General features: G+C 38.7%; 1 long non-coding RNA gene across 1 annotated transcript in view; it reads left to right on the top strand.

Annotated features, from left to right (window-relative positions):
* Window positions 1–13,576, top strand: part of LOC122984075 — a 137,074-nt gene that overhangs the window by 54,102 nt on the left and 69,396 nt on the right. Inside the window, exon 2 of the long non-coding RNA XR_006403818.1 lies at window positions 13,428–13,555. This is a non-coding gene — a long non-coding RNA (uncharacterized LOC122984075). The remainder of the gene's footprint in view (window positions 1–13,427; window positions 13,556–13,576) is intronic.

The following is a 13,576-nucleotide window of genomic DNA, read 5'->3' as shown; positions in this document are numbered from 1 at the left end:
GTCGACTGTAGGCGGACAGAAGAAGGATAGATGATCCCCGCGAGGAGACGAGGAGACACAGGAGATAGCGGAGGAGACAGGAAGTGAGGAGACAAAAACAACCACAAGATATGTGACTGAGATGTTCTTGCTTATATCGGTGCATTTAGATACTTCTGTTGCTTCTCTTGCAGATGTTTCACATTAAAAGCCAAACAGCAGTTCAGAGTACACGATCCCTTCCTCCCTTTGCCTTTATTTGTTTGTACAGATGGTCATTATTTGCACTGACAGTTTACAGTACTCACTGTACACACTGCGACCTACACAGACACATACAGGCCAAAGAGGCCAGAGAGACATAAAACATGCTCTTCCCTTTACAAATAACTGAAACAATGCTCAGAAACTCTGCTCAATGAATCAGATCCAGCTGATAAAACTAAATGGTGCAGTTTGGCAAACAGTTTTCTTCCTCTCATTAAAGATTCCCTCCAGACATGTATTAAGACATATAAAATACTCTGCTTGGAACAATGGGTGTCTGATATGTTTTTTTTTTTTTTTTTTGGGAGGTGGGAGGGGGGATTATAATTACCACTTTAAAATCCCTCATCAAAAATTCCATAATTTATGAATATGCAAATATAGTCATGGTGGCTTCTCTGGCTCCCGGTTATGGTGTTAAGAGTGTTAGTGACTCTGTGTGTAGATAACACAACCAGTGCAACTAGGCCAAGAAGGTATATACAGCCCGACCCAACTCCTGAACATTAGCAGCAACTCTGCTGCCTCACTTCCACCAAAGCTTAGTGCGGCGCTCAGCAGACTGCAGCTCCTGAGGCCCTGCAGCTGGTGTAGCAGACTACGGTTCAGAGAGGAGGGGAGGCGGAGGTTTGTTAGTCAAGCTAAAAGCTAACATGACCAGGCTAGCCATTCCATCACTCTTTCTGGTCAATGTTCACTCAGTGGATAACAAAAATGGATCTGATCCGACTGAGACTGATTCATTGGGAGATGAGGAACTGTTGTGATTTTCACCTAAACAGCGATATGCCAGACTCAGCTTTCAACTCGACGGGTTGCTACTCTTCCGTACAGATCGGAATCTCTCGGTGAAAACCAGAGAAGATAGACTCTGCATATAATTATCTTTAATTATAAATGATTGGTTCCTTAGATTTCCTACCTGACTGAATCTGTGTTTTTGAGACTGTCCTTGGTTCAGTGCAGCTTCAAAGCAGAAATGCTCAGCCATGACTGCTTATTTTGCTCCTGATATGTCTTGTAGCACATGAAAAAAACACCACATAGACATGTCAACAAGGTTCAAAACTCCATTTATTTTTAAAGAGGGAGTCTTTAAAAAAATGGCCTTAGTCAGCCATCACTTTTTTCAACTAAAACTTATAGATGAATCTAAAATTGTACTAAATTATTGTTGTTTTTTGTTTTGTTTTGTTTTTTCTATAACTCGGTTACTATGGTTTAATTCCAGTTACACAGATCAGAACACAGCAGGATTGATTTCATATGGTTCACCGACCCACAATGCACTGAAAAAGAACCAATAGCCTGTTTATTAAATGTTCAGTACATTGCATGACAGATTGGAACAGATTAAAACAGGATTACAGGATGTAAATGTCATATCCATAATGGATCAATGTAAGCTCACACAATCTCCATTTAAAACGAAGATATGAAGATATCTAACGCTACTGTCAGTAGAAAATGTGGCCCAACAACGAACCTGCTAAGATCATATAATACATCCATGGCTTTGATACTTTAGAATCAGGTGGTCCGATGGCCTTTATTTAATACACAATTTGTCAGACTGTGTTATTGTGTTATCAACGTCTTTTATATGTCGCTTATTTTGTTCTTATTGTATTGTTTTTACTTATTGTTGATGTATTGTCTAATTTTGTGAGTTTCATATCCTGTTTACTGATTAGTAGGGTGTTCCATTTATTATTTGTTGCAGTCCGTTGATACGCCGTGCTGAATTCATGTTGTGGCAAATTGTGAAGGGAAGTGTGCACTAGGAATGGAAGGGGGGGGGGGGGGGGGGGGGGGGGCTCCACAACGTCTGTAGCTCCAGGGCCCATAGTCATGTTAAGCTGCCCCTGCTTGTAAGTCCAGTGAGGTCTATGACAGAGAAATGGGCGACTTCTTGGAGACGCTTCATCATCATCATGTGATGTCAGTGTCCTCTGCTGCACTGCTCACGTTCACAGCCGTTAGCTGTTAGCACTAACGCAGTAACAGAGGATGTAAGCAGTCTGCTATCTGAGCTAGCATGTTGCGGGAGACAGCGACAATAATGGAGGTGCAGGGAAAAATGGCAGCGCTCCGATAGTCTGTTTATGTTTGTGTATTATTTTAATCTTTTGTTTAGCTTTTTAGAATGTTTAAGATTTAGATTCAAGGTCACGTCAAAGCACTGATTTCATGCTCTGTGTGTGTCCATGGGCTCCTCTATGTGCACACTGAGTGCTCCTGTGTGTGTATAAATCAAGCATTTCTGAGAGGATCATGTTTCCCAGCATGAGCTGGTTGATTAAAGCTGCTGACTGAAAACATATTCTCATTGACATCCTGTCAATAAAGCTTCCTGGAAATCTGATCTGTTCAGGAGCTTCCTGCAGGTTTAAAGACCTCGGAGCTTCTTCAGAGGTCTGATAGATGACGTCTCATATAAAAGACGAAAGCTCTGTTGTTGCTTCTCATGTGAAATATTTTACTCTCGATTCTTCTAATGTCACGGATCCAATGCTGAGTGTGAACTGATCGGAGCTTGATTATATGTCTCAGTGTTCTGCTCTGATGGGTCTTTACTGACATGTCATTTAATTCTAGACAGTGTCGACTGTATGAATCCTTTCCTTCACCTAATTTCATTGGTTCTCGTTTAAATGTCACCTGATTCACCAACTGTTAAAGTCAGACTCACATTATATGAGTTGTGTTTTCCTAAAAAGAGCTAAATGTCTTGAAACAAACAGATTTTAAATGTTCAGCATTTTTTTCCCCCCGAATCGTGTCACATCACAAACAAAACCTGGGCTTCATCGCACTTGACTCGCCACTCAAACTGGATAAATGAAAGTGTTTTGAAAAACACTTGTGATTGTTTCAGTTGTCTTTTGAATCAAGTGATGATATTATACTGAGACTTTTGTTGCAGGATGTTGTCACTTGTTTTTGAAGTAATCAGTTCACTCGTAGATGTAAGAGTCAGTTCAAAAATAAAGGACTTGAAGTTTATTTGAGAATAGTATCAATACTCTCTCTCTTGTCATATTCTAATTGCCAGGATATAATCCCATTTAACATGTTCAAATAGCTCTGAGGCTGCAGAGCACAACAAAAAATATATAAATATGAGGAGGACCTGAATTTGGAGAAACTGATGGATGTAATTAAAGTGCATACTTTAGACATGTCAATGAATAAAGTAAATCAACACACAATCCTACATGCACCTACAGTACATAAACAGCATATAAACAGTACTACACACATACACATTCACACAAATACTGTATACTAAGCCATATTTTCTTATTTACATAGTCCAAAATTACAAATAACAAGTTAATGTTAATTTCTAGCAGACGGAAATTGGATTAAATAAATAAGGCACAGACACACAAACTGCAGGCTGCGAAAATCTTTACATAAACATGCACAAACAACAAGGCTGCAAGCAAACACAAATAAACCAACAGCCTGAGTATGTATAGCCATGCAACTGTTACTAACATAGTGATGCACACATGCATAGAAGAGCTCAGATACCACACAGACACACACTAGTGTACATGTTGTACCGTAGTAGACTTGTTGTTGTTGTTGTTGCTGCACACACACACATACAAAATCTCAATGCTAAACCCACTGCGTATAATGTGAGTGAACGCACAGCTCATTACAATAATCCCTCTGTAACACGGACTCAGACAAGTCAGCATCTCTGCAGTGTGTGAACCTCTGTCATTCTGTATGTAGACATCTTTTCTTTGTGTACGTGTGTTTTTGTGTGCTTGTCAGCCGAATGCAGGGATGACTGAGCTTTAGACGGTCGGTGAGACAGACGGAGAGGAAGTCAAGAAGCACGACAGAGCGCAGACATCTCTGCAGCACCGTAGACTGTCTGACATATGTAACTGAGGGGCACAACAGCTGTATTGTAGATAAGAACAGTGTGATGTAGAAGCGGGCGATACTGGATGTATTAAAGGAATAGTTCCACATTTTAGGAAATGCACTTTTTTTTAAATCTGCACTTTTTTTTCTAAGTTAAGCTAAACAGATACAGACTGCACGTTTACTGTACATGACAGTGGTATCAATCATCTCATCTAACTCAAACTAACATGTCAAAATACTCAAATTTTTCATCATGGTATATATAATGGCTCAAGAGCAAAACCTCCTCTCTGAAAAATGCACTTTTTTGAGAAAACTAAAAAAAACTTGTTTTCTTGCAGAATGCTATTTGTTAAGGATACCCAATACATAATACACTGTTTTTGGACTATATTATCATATTACATGTTAACAATACCAACAAGGTATTAATGCCTCGCAAAGTGCAGATAGGAAGTTTTGCACTTGGTGCAAGTTGGAGGAGGTTCTACAAAACGATGCTCTAAATTGTCTAAGTTGTGTGACTTTTCCATCACAAGGAAGGGTGAGATTATCTTGCAGACAGACTGAATATGAGCAGCCTTCCTTGTTCTCATCATCCAAAGTGAAATCAGCCAATCAGAGAATTCTGCAGATAGGAGGTTTTGCGCTTTGGCCATCGATATGTAATTTGATACAGCAGTATTGATGCATAACGTCGTTCAGGAAACCATTTATACAGATAAAATAATCAAATGAGAATGTCAAGTTTTCTCTTCTAGTAAAATAAACACCTGAGAAAAATCAAAGTACATCATCACATTGATGCAAAAAATCTTAAACATATAAATGCTATGGCAAAATCTCTCATTGACAATTTTCTGTTGCCTCATGGTATAAATCTTAATACAGCCTAACATGTAACATGCAATATCTCTTAAGCCACGCCTGCACATTACATTGAAAGAGCTAAATGTCTGTCTTTGATAAGCAAAATAAACCTCAGTGGTTGTTTTTTTATCAGTGCTATATTAATACTTTTGCATTTGAATGGCTTGATTATTTACCCATAGTCTTTTCATGACTGCTCAGCATCTTTATGATGTCATTTCATTACTATTTTTTTTTTGTCTTTTCACATCTCAAACTGCTAACAAGCCTTTTGGGTCTCATTAACATTCTGTGAGTCCACCCTAATAAAATTCTAATGATGCTGTCGATCATAAAGGGACTAAAACAGATGGAACGAGTGCTCACACATGCTTCTAAATTTTGGTTAATCAGCAGTTTATTGAAGACCTTGTTGGGTAAATGAGACGATTGGGGGGGGGGAGAGGAAATGAAATGACTGAACGAGCTACATACCTGAGTTTTCACAACTGAAGAGAAAACACTCCAAGTATAATGTTTGAACCTTTGCTTTGCTCTGTTCCTTTCTTTCTTCACATAAAGTACACTTCCATTTCAAGTAAGGTAATTACACACAGCAGCAGCTCAACCTTCTTTCAGAGGGTTTGATTTTCCTTGAATTTTAGCAGACGCCGAACGGACTGAAACACCTCAAAATTCCTCTTTTCTGTCACAGCATGATTTTATTATTATTTTATTATTCCTCCTCTCTGCCCCCTGATGTAAAACCCGAACCCAGCAGCACCAGACTCATTTTCTTTGTCCCCGGTCCTCTGTGCTCGCAGCATCACAGCATGACTTACTGTAACTGCTCATTCCTCAAACTATGTTTACTGCAGGAACGGCAACTCCTCTGTAATTACAAGTGACACTTGACAGCTGCTTGTGTAACAAAGTCAGAAAGGATTTTTTTTTCTTTTCTGAACTCACTCCTGAGATTGAAACAATGTCTTTTTATCTGAACACAACAGCAGCCCTGACACTTAATTTTGGCAGGTATGCTTATTTTGTTCTTTTTGAAGCTTTAGTTCAAGTGCTAAAATGTTTCCCTGCAGAGATTCAATATATAACTACAAAAACATTCCTATAAACCCAAAAAAAGTCTTTATTTAATGGAGGTTTACAGGCACAGCTAGCTGGCTAAGTCACATGATTCAAGTTTGATGGGTAACACTTTGAACCATCACAACATTTTATGTTTGTGTCACAGCACATGTAGCACTGGAGTGATGATTTTTCTATGTTTAGTGAACATGTAGCCAGGAGGCTACTCACACCATCCTCTTACAGAGAGCAGCGAGTGATAAGTAGTTAAGGTTAGGTCACGGTCGTCTCCTTTCACTTGAAGTAGGTGGTGGAGTCCTCATGATCGTGCTTCTTTCAGTTCATTCAGTTCTCATTTACAAAAAACAAAAACAAAGTGCTGCTCGAAAGATTGATCGTCCTCGGCGGTCGACTCTGTGGCACACTGACATCCCTGCATTTGATTTTGTTTTGTCTTGCCTCTGACAGAAATGTCTGGCAGCCAATCAATAAGAGAACGTCCCTGTCATCAGAGGAATATCTGTTGTTAAGTTACTGTTTAAGTAGTACATGTTAAATGTTAAGTTGCCATAATGTCCATTTTTCAAATTGTAGCTTCTATAAGTCAATTTCATTTTTAGTTGACATCTGTCATAAAGTATCTGACTTGTCATCAAATAAGATGGAAATAAAAAAATATGGTCCATAAAGTTATTAAAACTTTAAAACTTTAAATTTCTCTCTAATTTAAGCGAAGCAATTTACTTTTTAGTGCATATTGAAATGCAACAAATGTTGACCAAATGCTGCCACTGTAAAAACTAACTCAACACGTCCAACCTAGGAATTTTATATTTATATAAAAGAAAAAGTTATATATGAATTGACCCAAATAAACAATGGATTTACAGCCATCTAATTAATACAGTGTACAGAGAAGTTACAAATACAACCTGGTAAATACAAAAAAAAAGGATCTATTTGAATATAAATATGCAAAATAGCCGCATTACACAAAGAATAGAATAGTTAGAAAAGTCATAATGATGATCAAAATGTGTGTAAAATGTGTGTGTAAACAAAGCCACCAAGATAACTTTCTAACAACATGATCCAGCTTTGAGACACAGACCTGCTGATTCTTCATACTAGTAGAAATGATGGAAGATGAATGTAGTTTATTAGAAGAGCATCAAGACACTTTGACTACAGTTGTCGTCTCCACTTCACTCATTGGGCCCAACAACTTCCTCTGGATGAAATTGCAAAATGTACCATATATATTGATAAAAGTATCAAACCAACTGTTAAAATGTTGAGTGGGAAGACCTCCAGACCCCCGTTAGATTGTCCCACCCACATTTCCAATGCTTCCTGTACACTCATGCCCACCTGTATGGTCCTGTATGCCCATGATCATCTAAAGTTGTTCAGTTTGGAGTCAGACTACAGTTAAAATTTTCTCGTATAGCTCGGAGCCATGTTATAGCTAGCGCTAATCTTTTAGCCCTCAGCATTAGCTCGTGCTAAGGCTAATCCCTTTTTTTTGTAGCGCTGGGCCGTGCTAATGCTAATCCTCTGTCATGTAGGCGTGCTAATGCTAATACAGCTGTCAGTCAGACAAGCGCTGACCGGCGGGGAGATGAGAAGAAGAGTTCCTGTGAGACACCTGTCACCTCCGTCACTTTCTCTGACTTTGTCTTGTCACCCTATAACCCTATCTCTAACAGATCTCTGCCCACATTGTCTCACATCATCCTGTTACATTATTCTGTCTTTCTCTACATTCTTGCTAATGTCTTTCCTAATCCAACCCTCTTTGTCAAAGAATTTAGGTTGGTTGATGCTTAACCTCACTCTGACCCTGCTTTCTTTGTCATAAATCTTCACTGACATCAATTCTATAAAGAAGGGTTTGCACATTTTGTAAATGTGTGTTTTATGCGATTGTGATTTTGCAATAGTTGCTTTTCTACTTAAGATCAGCCTCCAAAAAGAACGAGAAAATCCAAATCAGTGCACATTTTAACAGCATATTGTACAATTCACTTGTTTTTTGGGATGGCTTTTATAACTGTACAAGTTGTGTCCTTTTTTTAAATCACTTGTACTGTTTCAAAAGTGCTATATATACAAATTTCACTTGCATGTCTTTCTATGGAAAAAACAAAAACAAGCAATGTTAGTTTTAGTCTGTCTGTCAATATTTAGCCCTGAGCCCATTTCAATCAGGGAAGACACAAGTTGACATGAATGTTAAAGCTTTATCTGACAGTCTTCGACTCTGTCAAGTGATGGATATATAGGGATGGAGCCCTATAAATAGCAACCAATCGGAGATCCTGCAAGATAATAATAGAAATCACATACCATACACAGAAGAAACAAATATTTTTTTTCCCCAGAGACAAGAATATGTTTAAAAGAGTAAACATTGTTCAGAAATACAACAAGGATTGGGAGTTTATAGCCATTGGTTCAGTGATAAAAGGGAAAAACAAAAGAGGAAGTTGGTGGTGGAAGGTGATGCTGGAACAAGTGAACTAGGAGATGAAAGCAGCGTTCTGTGGAATGAAGTGACGATGAGGCGTAGACTGTAATAAATGCATGGAGAGACGAAACAGGTGAGGTGGTTTAAATATTCTTTCAGCTGATATGATCACTGGAAGATAGAAAAGTCTGTGTGCAGCGTCCAGTGAAATCATTGGATAATAGTTGAGTATGTGATGTGATAGCTCAGTGTGATGACGTCTTCCTTCTTGAACGTGCGCTAAAAGCTTCATCGGTTCCTACTGAGAAAGTAAATCTTACAAAAAAACATACAAATTTATAGTTTTATTTTTATAAAAACAGCTTAGTAATTAACTAAAAACAGCTGGTCACTGTAGATTTTAGCCAACGTTACTCAATCGTAAGGAAATAGTGCTTTTGTTGGGGACTATTTTCAGTGGCGGATGAATCCACATTTTGTACTTTAATAAGTATTACTGGCAGCAGGATGGTTTGTGTCTACATTTACTACAGTGTGTGTTCATGGTAATAAAGGAACATGTCACCCAGTGCAGCTGTGTGGCTCACTGATGTGTTGTTAATAGTTTTTGGACAACAACAGAGGTCTGTGGTAGGATTTGGATACTCATTGTTGGTTTGGATCTTTTCTGTTGACAGTAAAAACTAGAGAATATCACCTGACTTATCCTTTAAAGAGTTTATAAGAAAAAAAAAAGCTGTTAATGGTTTACAGACCATTTGTTTTTTTCTTTTGAGGAATTAGACACACAGTTACTTCAGTGCATCTTCAAATTACAGCAGTTCTAATGGAAGTTTCCTGCTCTCTTGTTCTCTGCAGTTATCTCCTGTTTATTTGATTCTCTGGCATCTAGACATCTTCCTGTCGTTGCTAAAACACTCTGCTTCTGAACAAAACAGCTTGAAGTTCTCCCCAGTGATCCAACACACACACACACACACACACACACACACACACAGTCTCTCCTCCTTCCTCCTTCCTCCTCCTCCTCCTCTTCATTCCCACTTACTCTTTCCCTTGTGACACTTTTCCTTCATCACTCTCATTCATGTATTTTTATGCTTATTTTTCGCGAACGCTTGTTTCTCAGCCGTCATCCATCACTTTGTGTTTTAAAAGACATTAAGATGTTGTTATCTAATTCAACTACACCTTATCACCGGGGCTCTCTTGTATTTTTTTCTCTCTTTTTGTTTTGAAGCCACGGTTATTACACGCCGCCTTGTTCTGTCATTTATCTCCGCGGCACAAATTGTGTTTCTGCTGTGTTCGTCTGTTGTGTCTGCATTTTATCACCGTGTTTAATTACCTTCTATCTTTTATGACCATGCAAACTAAACTAAACTAAAGTAAACAGAAATACATCCTTGCAGGCCCGGAGCGATTCACTTTCAAGTGAATATATTTAGAAAATGGGATTTCTTTAAATAAAATTAAAAAAAAACATGCATTAGAGATATTTATATGTATATATATACTATATGCCGATGCATAGAATGTGATGTAACTATTCCTTTTGCTGCTAAAAGGCGAACGCTCACCTACGCTACACCCACATCACCCCGACATCAAACTTACAGGGAAATTTCACCTTCAGGCGCCTCGCTGGCACACTGTCATCTATCATCAGTCTGAGATGTTCAGTGTGTTCCAGGAGTTATTTTGTGAGAAAATGTTCTAATTTATTTCTTTTTGGTGTACCTACTCTCCTCCCTCCCTCCCTGCTGGTTTTTTTTTTTTTTTTTTTTTGGTGTACCCACTTTTCCTTTCCTCCCTGTAACCTCCTCATCAACATCGCTTAGTAGTTTTTTCTTCTTGTGTTTCCCAGAAAAGCCTCTGGAGAAACCTGAGAGAGCAAATATGAACAAGCAGCTGCAGGTTTTTTAATGTGTAGGTGGACAGAGTGATATGCAAAGAAAGAATTTTTTTTTTTTTCTATCTGAGAAAAAACTGAGTCGTGCCACTTACTCAGAAAATGTTTTTTTTTTTCTTTTTCATCTGTTGAGGCTTCAGAAAAAGAAAAAAAAAAAGAAAAATACAGTACATCTCCTCTTCATGTCTGATGGATTTCTCCCTGTATGACTGTTGAATGTTGGTGTAAATGTCAGCAGCTTCCAAAAACTCCTGACTCCTCCACTCTGACAGAGTGATGCTGAAGGCTTTTCTGCTATCTCTCAGTATGTGTCAAATACTATATATATAATTCCAGATTCCTCTTTTCCTTAATGTGTTGAAATGTTTTAATGCATTTTGGGTGATATTGGTTTGTAGAAGCTACCAGACTATTTATTTTTGTTTGTCCGTGTCGTTTTCTCACTCCCAACTCGTCACATATCAAAGCTTGGTTGGGACCCCGTGGCGTCACTTTTTAACGCACTGAGTACCGCTTTAGAGTCGTTTTTTAATGTGCTGTGTCCGATAGACTTCTGCTGAGCTCCCACAACGTCTGACATAGACTCTATGAGACTGATGACGTCTATATAAGGTGACAAATTTCAGCCTGGTCGCCAGAATAAAACGTTGGTATTGTACGTTTCTGCAAACCACAGATACGTTGAATATGTACATTTCAACAGCTGTAATACGGAGCATATTAACATTTCAACAATACGTATCATATCGATATTTCTGAGGTTGCTTCACATGACATCTATATAAGCTGACTTACTTTCTTATTAGGAGATGGAAGGCTTGTAATATTGTTGGCAAAAAGTTGGAAATCAGCACAGAGCACCTCGCCGTTTTTATTTTATTTTTTAATTTAACCCAAACCATGATCTTTCTCTAACCCTAACCAAGTGGTTTTTGTGCCTAAACCTAACCAGACCTTAACCACCGCGTTTTTAACAGTGACTACTAAGATACTCTGCGTTGAAAAATTACACTAAAGGGGTACCTAGTGCATTAAAAAGTAACGCCAGTGGTCCTGACTAAGCTTCGATATGTGATGAGTTGGGAGTGAGAACGTGTTGGTTTGGGCGTCGTTGTGGTCTGAATAGCTGGAGCTGATTAATTTCTCCCTCATCTGACTCCTGAACCAAAACCTAAAGCAAAAACTACAACTGAATAGATGGTTTTATTCAGCTCCAAACTGCATATTACGTATCATATTTGATCAAATCCTTAACATAAACCCCACCAAACCCCATTCAACTCAAGATACAGTAGAAAGGCTCGGAAAACCGATGTGATGAAGTCCTGCAAAGACAGATTCATATTCCTCTTTTTGTCTTCTCTCACTGGTTTGATGTGGACGGGGCTCAGTTGGATAAAGATGATGATGATCAAAATTCAAAGGCAGTTGTGGACTCGACTGGACATTAATTATTGATCCTCCGTTTGTTTTCTTGACTACTCGGTCCATGAAGTGTCAGAAAATAGTGACAAATTCTCATCACAATTCCCTAAAAGCCAGAGGTGATGTTAACAAATTGGCTTTTTGCTTGAAAACAATACATAGACAGTTATTTAATTAGTATAGTTGACAATTAATTATCAGTAGATCAACTGATAAATTCATTGTTTCAGCTCTAAAACACAGAAGTTACATTACCAATAACTCTTCAATATTTAAGGTGGAATTTAAGACTTAATGTGATGTGAGATGATTTTTTTATTCTTCCCAAATGATTCATGTACTTTACAAGTTCACAATACATCGCAGGCATTTTACTGTTGAGTACATTTCATTGTGGACTTTACATTGAAATATAATCAGTAAAAATCCATTGAAATGATGATTATGAGGATGAAAAAAACAACAAAAACCAAATTTAGTCCAGTTTTAAATATGACAGACATGTTTTAACATGGAAAAATCCAAGTAATTGCTTGCTAGAAAGGATTGAAAGGTAATTTATCAGCACGTTAAAATCATAATTCATCATTTTGGAATTGAATTACATTTTGTTTTTACCGCAGAAATTTGCATCCATGTAATGCAGAACTACCAGTAGCTCTGGGGTTTTTCCCCTCACACTTAAACTTTGAAGACAGGAACATGTGGGAAAGAAAAGAGGCAGAGCAGCCGTGAGGGGAGGGGGCAGGGGTGGAGGTGGTTGGTATGGATAAAGAGAAAGAGAGGGAGGTAAAGTGACAGGAGGGTGTTGTGGCAATTTTGCATTTCCCTCTCTGACAAAGAGGAACGAGACAAAGATCTCTTACAATATTGTCACACTTTCCTAAAGCTCAGAGCGTCACGTTTGCACGCGGGCTCGGCGTCTGCGTTAGACAAAGAGCGAAGACGCAGAGAGCGAAACGCACGATATATAGCCACCTGGCATGAAAGCTACAAAGCGTTTCATCACTCTCAGAAGTAATTAAAAACTACAGCTAGTCTATTGTCTGTAACTCATCATGCTTCTCTTTCCTGGGGAGACTCCCGCAGCTGCTGAGAGGCCTTTGATACGTTCTGCATCCGCTGGGAGCGGCGGACTAGACACCTTCTCACTCGTTCTTATCTGCACCTTTAGCTTTGGTTTTTTCCTTTGTTCACGCTCTCAGTGAATAAAGACATCTCTCACAGCAGAAGCATCCCTCCCAGTCTGGTAACGAGTACATGCTCAAGATTCAGAATAATCAAATATAGTGAGAATTAAACATGATTACATAGTGGAAATTAACTGTTTAAGCACACATGTGTAATAAAAAAGATATTCAGACTTGATTATACATGTTGTATGTGTAAGTTCCCTCACAAGGGACAGAAGACAGAAGGAAAGAGCCTTTAGGAATACTAATGAATTAATGATGCAACATGTTGACATTTCTCTCTTTCTTCTCTCCATCCCTGCACTCCTCCTCCTCCTCCTCCTCCTCCTCCTCTTCTTCTTTCTCTGCCTTTCTCCAGGTAGGAGGGTGTCCTTGTTAGCTTGTCATCCCGTTGTAACCCCGAGGCCAGTGATGTGACTGGAATGTGAATTCACCACTAGAGGACTGACTCCACCCGAGGACTTCCTGCTTCACTGAGAAGCTCAGGTAGGGCGTCTATAACCGAAT

Source organism: Thunnus albacares, chromosome 6 (genome assembly GCF_914725855.1).
Source record: "Thunnus albacares chromosome 6, fThuAlb1.1, whole genome shotgun sequence".
Taxonomy (NCBI): Eukaryota; Metazoa; Chordata; class Actinopteri; order Scombriformes; family Scombridae; genus Thunnus; species Thunnus albacares.
This window is presented reverse-complemented; position numbering and strand designations above follow the sequence as displayed.